At 30.9% G+C, this 7344-nt stretch overlaps 1 non-coding gene across 1 annotated transcript; it reads right to left on the bottom strand.

Moving 5' to 3' along the window:
* Nucleotides 1-652: 652 nt before the first annotated feature.
* Nucleotides 653-758, bottom strand: LOC126017127 (U6 spliceosomal RNA). Its single transcript, XR_007498797.1, has one exon. It is a non-coding gene; the product is annotated as a U6 spliceosomal RNA (small nuclear RNA).
* Between the last annotated feature and the right edge of the window lie 6586 nt (nucleotides 759-7344).

Here is a 7344-nt window from a genome sequence, read left to right as displayed (position 1 = left end):
GAGTGCATAAGGCTTTTCAATCTCCACAAACTATAAAACTGTGGGAATTAAACAAAAACAAAAATGAAAAAATCAACTTTTTAAGAGGTTGGTTTTAGCCCAGAGTTACTAGGCTAATAACTCCATTTATTTCAATGGAGTAAAATAAGTAGAAATTAAAATTGTGTTGTAGTAAAATAGTCTATTATTTTAAATACAGAAGAATTAAAAATCTCTCTTTAAATAATCTACTAGGTAGGCTAACTATCAGAGCATTTAAAATGATGTATCTGGGGTTGGAGCAGTGGCGCAAGCTGTAAAGAGTCAGCTTTGCAAGTGCTAGCTTAGGACAGACCACTGTTGAATCCCCCGGCGTCCCATATGGTCCCCCAAGCCAAGAGGGATTTCTGAGCACATAGCCAGGAATAACCCTTGAGCGTCACCGGGTGTGACCCAAAATCCAAACCCCCCCAAGAAAAGATTAATTTATTTAAGGAATATATTACTATTATAATACAGGGTTTGACGAAAATATGGCTAAAGCTAGATTTTATTCTCTATAAAATTTAAAGAGATAAACATGGTTTATATGGGCTACCAGGTAGTTTGTTATTATCTGTGAGGATAACACAAATGTAAATATTAAAGAAAATATATTATTTATTTATTTTTTAAAAATATGGAACACTTTACAAATTTGCATGTCATCATTGCACAGGATCATGCTACTCTTCTCTGTATTGTTCCAATTTTAGTATATATGCTGCTGAAGCGATCACTGAAGATAATATTTTATTAGCACAGATCACAGACCTACAGAGATGAAAATATAATTAAAAATAATATTTAGAAAAGAGAAAAATTTAAATTTACACATTGTTGCTTGCCTTTGAGTAATTATAATAGTTTCAAAAATAACTAATTTAAAAATGTAACAAGAGAGTGAAACTTTACCTCTTAAAATTATAATTTTTACTGTATTTGGAACTTGTATCTATAAATATGTGTATTTACAAATTTTAATAATTTTCTAAGTTTAGATAATTTTTTTTGGTTTTTGGGCCACACCCGTTTGATGCTCAGGAGATACTCCTGGCTAAACACTCAGAAATTTTCTCTGGCTTGGGGGGACCATATGGAACGCCGGGGGATTGAACTACGGTCCTTCTTTGGCTAGTACTTGCAAGGCAGACACCTTACTTCTAGCACCACCTCACCGGCCCCTAAGTTTAGATGATTTTTAAAAAATTATTTTCATCAAGAAGTTCCAAATAAAATCCACAATTTACAAGAGTCTTATTTTAAAAATATCAAATTTTACAAAAAAAAGTGTAGACAGGATGACATAGCATGAAAAACCTTATATATTGTAAATTTTATTAAGCATTGATATTTTAAATGTTCTCACTGAATTATGAAAATAATAATGCACCAATGACTACTGGAAATTTTGCTTCAAGGCTTCAGAATATCTAAAATTAGATATTAAGATCATATGTCTTACATAGAAGTTTTCACACAAATAATTTTATGAAGAATAAAACTGAAATTGGAAGAAAGATATAATTTGAACATTTTACGAAGCTTACATTAGAGGAATGGAGAATGCTGTAAATACAGTGAAGTATGAAATTTTAGATGATATGTCTTCCCAGGAACAATATTTTATTATTGTGTGTGTGGGGGGGTAGAGTAAGGGGTGTTATTCTGGAGAGTTATTAGAGAACCTGTGCTTAGCAATCCAACTCAGGCTTCCAGCCTATGAAGAGTTTTCTCCAGCCCTTTGAGCTAACTCTTTGACCTCCATACACCTACCTCACCAGGTAGACTCAATAAAGTTGTAGAGATATGCCCTATTTTTAGAAGTTTTATCGATATCCCCCCACCCTCTGTCATTGCTGACACGTTAAGAACATTGAAAGGGTTAGCCAACAGCTGAGGCTTAAATAATTGCAAATAAACCCAAAAACCAGCTTTCAGTTTGTCACAGCACAGAAATAAAATCAAAGATACAATTTTACTCTTTTTATTCCTTGCCCCACTGATTTGTGATAATGGCAATTGCTCTCACCAGGCTGACCTCAATATACTGTTGCTATTTAAATAGCTTATAACTAAAATCTAACTACAAACATGTGTGTAATCATGGTGATTAAATAAAGATAAATTAAAAATAAATAAATAAATATCATGTCCAAGAGTAGGAACTGAAAGCACATGTAATAGCATTTACTCTTCATGTGATGATGATTTGCTTATATGTTGGTGTTTGGTTATTACCACCTAGTATCATACAGTTATGACACTTTATCATTTCTTTATAATGTTTCAAAATTTAAAGTTTTATTACTTTCAGGATTTTTCTTTTTCACGTTAGTTATCGCTGTGTTGTTGAATATCAATTTTAAACTTGATGTTTAATATATTAATTAACTTAATGATTAAATATGAAATATTTTTAAACTATATATATAGATATATATTGTATTTTGGGGGTCGCACCCGGTGACAGTCAGGGGTTACTACTGGCTCTGCACTCAGAAATCGCTCCTGGCAGGCTCAGGGGACCATATGGGATGCTGGTATTCAAACGACCATTCGTCCTGAATCTGCTGCATGCAAGGCAAATGTCCTACTGCTGTGTTATTTCTGCAGACCCGAATTTATATTTTCAACTAACTAGAGGAGTATGATCTTATAACAAGATATCTTAAAATAATAAGTCAATCAACTATTTTAATATTATATATATAATTTATACAAATATTGTAAGACTGGGTTAAGGTGTGCAATGATAAACTATAGGATTTTACAATTTCCAAAATTTGAATGTAGTGTATGCATGTAATAAATGTATCTATATGCATATAGATATAACATATACATTGGCATATGTAGTATTTATTTGTATTATATTGTTTTTGTTTTCCATTTTTACAAAAGATAAAATATAGTCTAAGCAAAGTTTAGTTGATTAACATTGTGCCATAGAATATCTTTAGGGTTAATTCAGACAATTAGATTTTCTGATAACTTAAATATTTTTTTGAAAATGTAAACTATAATTGAGTACTTTAAATTCAAGTTTACATACTATTATACTTGTCCTGTATAGTAAAAATTAAACATTAGAAGTGGTAATATAATATCAAAGTTGATATATTTTTCATAAAATTAGTTGTTAATAAAAATACAAAAAATTATTTTGAGATATGAAACTCTGAATTGCTAACTTAGAGACTACTATAATCTAGTACATTAAATACATACATGAATATATATAGTCAGAGTGACTGTAGAAAAACTGAATAATGTGCCTAGATATTTCAATAGAAATTATTGCAACTAATTAAAATATTTGGCAAAGAGCTTTGCTTTAATATAGTCAATTCTGAATTTTAAGTTCACCCTGCACCCCAATTTGGCAGGATGTTAAAAACTGACCACATAGCTCCCCTGAGATTCATTTTGTTCATTTATAAAATGGAACTATAAAAACCTTCTTTCCAAGTAATGATTTGGACTGGTTGAGCAATAGAGTGACAATTGAAAAGACTACTGAGGTCACAGCTGCAGAAACTGCAAATTATTACTATTGTTATAATCATCACTAAGTATTTAATTTTTTAGAATAACTTTCTATTCATAATTCTTTTTCATCGGTACAGGACATAATAATTATCATGGTTTAATTTTCTCAATTATACAAAATTTTAAGGCTGACTCTTTCAACTCTTTATGATGACTTTAATATAATTCAAGTTCATAAAGTAACAGCCACAGAAATCAATAGATGCCAGAGGGATTGAAATTGCTTCCATATTGTGCCTTAAATAATTTTAATGTGCCTTAGAAATTATGTGTTGCCTAAAATATGTTGAACTTAATTGGGTATATCAAAATACAGATTCTGAATGAGGAAATTCATTTCTAAAGACCTCAAAATATGGTACAATAATTGTAAAATAAACAAAAATCAGTCAGGTCATTTAAATATTCTTTTTGGCGAAATTTGTTTTATTTCTTTTGAATTTTTGACCACATCCAATCAATATATATATATGTATATATACATATATATACATATATATATATATATAATTTCTTCATACTCTGTACTCTTCAGTCACATTTCCTGGTGCTTCAGTTTCCATTTGGGGTCCTGGGAATCAAACCAGGTCTGCAACATACAAAGGCCAATGCCCTCTCTGTTATATAAGCCAATCTCTTACATATTATTGCTACGGCATGCATAAACTTAGGGGAACTCAAAAGGCACACCAGATGTATCTCAAGATATCCCTGGTGTGGAGAGCTGAAATATAACCCCCACGGGATTCCTCAAAAGGCCTGCTGTGGATGCCTCTTCCCCTGAGTGGATAGTTGAGGAATTCCCCAAAAGATAAATCCATGCTGGGTATTACATTTTCTGTCATTATTTGGCTATCTCTCCTTTGTAAAATCTCAAGCAAAATTATGGCCTCTATCAAATAATTTGGCTCAGAATTCCAGTATCAAAGATTACTAAGAGAACCCCTTTTTTGTATAATATTTAGCATCTAAAAGCAAAGACAATATTTTTTCCCTTTTTCAAATATGGCCTTGTAGCTTCAATTTCTGGTAATTTCTGACATAGCCAGAATACAGATTCTGGGCTATTGATTCTTCTCAGAAAATGGAGCCACACCTTGGGAGATTTGGCTCCTTCCTTTACCTGATCTCTAAAACAATAGAGCCCAGGTCAGTGAAGACCATGTTCCTAGATTTTTCTACTTCTTAATATCTTTTACTTTGCATTTGAAGTTAGCTTGCAAAGAGCTGCCTTCTTCCTTGTAACTCAGAATTCTTACTAATCACACCCATAGCTTAAGTTTTGTTTGCTGTTAAACTTTGCTTTGTGATTGTAAACATTCTTCTAGATACCTATGACTGACTTTACCCTTTATAAAACCCCCTGCTTAAAGATTAAACTTGTTGCACTTCTACCAGAAAATGTGTTGATCCTACATACTTGTGTGTGGTTTCATTGTTTCATATTTCTCCACCCATGCAACCCATTCTCCCTGAAATAGATTCATATTGTGTTACTATCTAGCATTTCACACAATTATTTTCAGTCCACTTTCACCTTGGGAGTGAGCAGATAGAAACTGAATAGATGTTGACTATGAGAAATTCAAACTTAAAAATTAATATAGGATATAGCATCCTGTCAATATGCATAAAAACTGGTCAATTTATATATTATTATTGTCTCTTTCTTGAGCAAACCATTTGCAAGAGTATAAATGCTAATGTTTTAGGTGTAAAATGTTACAACATGCCAATATTTAAGGGTTTAAAATAACAACAAAAGTTGCACTAAAAATTCTCAGTACAATGGGGCCCAAGTGATAGTACAAAAACTAGGGTATTCACCTTGCATGAGGCCAACCCAGCTTCCATCCCAAGCATCCTATATGATCCCCTTTCCCTTCAGAAGTTATTTCTGGTTGTAGAGTCAAGAATAACCCTTGAGCACTTTTGAGCACTTCAGTTATGTCCCCTCAAAAAAGCAAAAATTTCTCAATCCATTATAAAATGACAAAATGATCTTAGAATTCAAAATTAAAGTCTTTGACCACTTATTTAATGTTGATATCCACCATGAATGTGAACAAAATAATTATAAATAATTATTATTAATAATAATTTTAATTATTACTAAATAATTATGAAAATAGTTTTATTAGAGTAAAAGAAATATTATTGAGTACTTAACTCCAATCACATTTGTGAAGGGAAAAAAGAAACAATGGAATCCTATTTAGGAGAAAAAGAAGAGAAATTGAATTTTGGCTTAGTGTTTGTAGATAATTATTTTTACATGCTTGTATTTTAAATTTTCCTTGTAAAATTGATTGGTGGGTGGAAAAGGCATACACACTCTGAATTTTACTTACTGATATGTAAGATGTTAGGTGCTATTAGGCGCTCTTTTAGAAAGATTTATGATAATAAGCATCATCACAAAGCACATCATTCTGGGGAAGAGAAAGTGATGTTGCATTCATTTTGTACGATTAATGATTCATATGTAATGAGGAAAAATGTTCAGAACCTTTATAAAGATATATTTCTTGTTAGTTTCAACAAAAGAAAGAAATTCTACATTTGCACAATATTTGCAAGTATTTGCATCAGCTAACATTGAAATTATATCAAGTAATGAGAAAGCATGTTACTTTGCATCTTGATTAAAAATCCACTTCTATAGTATCTCAGAACCATATGCATATTTGATAAAATTTACATGGTAAACTTATTTTGCTTCCTTAGGTATGATCGTAATGAATGGCTCCTTTTAGTCTGATTTACATGGTAAGTGAAGATAATTAAAAACAGTTTTTATTAAAAAACAGAAGAAAAATTTAATCTGTAGGAACTTTGAATAAAGAATGTGATAGATAGCTTTCAATTTTAAAGTATTCTATAAAACTTCCATTGTATAAAAAACAAATTACGCATATTGTGTAGTTATGTCCTTGTCATTGGGTTTGGCAGAATAATAATCAAGAATCTCAGTGAAATATAAGCTTTACTATGGAATAACACTACTAACATGAAATGAAAGATGTTTACTGCATTTTTGTATTTATATTTCTTTTTCCAGTTGGACCTGTGTGAAGGAGATGTAGTATTAATTGTACATTAGATGATATTTCACTATTGTTTACCTGTCACAACTAAAAATTAGAATTCTATTTGTATAGTCAACAATCCACTTTTCAAAAAAATTTTTCAAATTTGAAAATAAATGGGTATACCCACATTTATTACCTATAATAAAATATCATTTCATTATTATTAATATTATTCTATTGAAATATTTGTGAGAAAAAACTCATTGGAAAGAATGAAACAAGCTATGTATTTTACAAATTAAGTTTTATTTTTCTGACTTTTTTCTGATGCATGCTTCAACTTTGGTTAACTTTATTTCTGACTAGAACTGATATGCTATCAATATACTATTGAACTAGGGTTAGATAAAACAGGATCATTGATCGCCAATTTTATAGTTAATTCTTAAAAGTTTCCATCGTTCTTGCCCTATGCTAAAATCTACATTCTTTAATTATTCTATTAAAAATTTGTGTCATTCTGAACACAAGATTTCCTCTTCCACTCTTTCTCCTTTCATGCCATCCGTAGCTTTGTTTTCAAATGATTCACCCTTCTTTGAAACTCCCTTTCCTTTGACTCCATATTGACTTTTAGTACGCTATGACTTGGTATAGATTAAATGCTTTGAAGTGCTCAATAAAGTTTCATTGATTAGCTGACTCCAAACTCATTTCTTGTTACATTCTGATTCTTGATCTC

Source organism: Suncus etruscus, chromosome 8 (assembly GCF_024139225.1).
Source record: "Suncus etruscus isolate mSunEtr1 chromosome 8, mSunEtr1.pri.cur, whole genome shotgun sequence".
Classification (NCBI taxonomy): domain Eukaryota; kingdom Metazoa; phylum Chordata; class Mammalia; order Eulipotyphla; family Soricidae; genus Suncus; species Suncus etruscus.
This window is presented reverse-complemented; position numbering and strand designations above follow the sequence as displayed.